Raw genomic sequence first — 680 nt, 5'->3', positions numbered from 1 at the left:
CACACACACACACACACACACACACACACACACACACACACACACACCTCTCCCAGCTCTCAGGGGCCACGCTGCTCCCTATTGGCTGCCGATGGGTGGGATTCCCGTTCTGAGCTCAAGGGGAGGAGAAAGGGGGAGCAGGGACTAAGGGAGGTGGGGAGGATTCATCTGAAGGTTGGTTGGGTTTAAAGCCTAAAGAGTTCGTAGGGACCGTCGGAAAACTGCTGTGAAAGGGCCTGAGAGGTGAAGGTCACACAGGTAGACATCGACAGAACTGGGAATCAAACACAGGCCAACTCCAAATACACTGAGGGACAAAACAAAAAGGGTCTGACCTGGGAAAGAGGGGAGGTGGCGGGACAGGGAAAGGAGGAATAAAAATTCAGAATCGTTTAAAACTGGGACAATGCTTAGAAGCCATCGTATCCAAGAGCCCTGCCCCACCCTAATTTTACTAGGAAAGAAACTGAGTCTCAGAGAGGTGAAGCAACTCGCCTGGGGTCAAACTGTTTATAGGTAGCACAGCCAAGACTCAAAACCAGGTTGCCAGATTCTCAGCCTTAGGCTCTTTCCATCACACCACAAGGACAGCGTGGGGCATCGGAAAGAGCCCTGTTTCTGGAGTCAGAGGACTGAGGTTCGGAGCCTACCTAGGATCTTATCTAGCTTAGACAATTAGG

This window comes from Petaurus breviceps, unplaced genomic scaffold (genome assembly GCF_028583685.1).
Source record: "Petaurus breviceps papuanus isolate PSGF00001 unplaced genomic scaffold, PetGlider_PUasm1.0 176, whole genome shotgun sequence".
NCBI classification, from domain to species: Eukaryota; Metazoa; Chordata; class Mammalia; order Diprotodontia; family Petauridae; genus Petaurus; species Petaurus breviceps.
The sequence above is the reverse complement of the archived record's forward strand: the minus strand, read 5'-3'. Positions refer to the sequence as shown.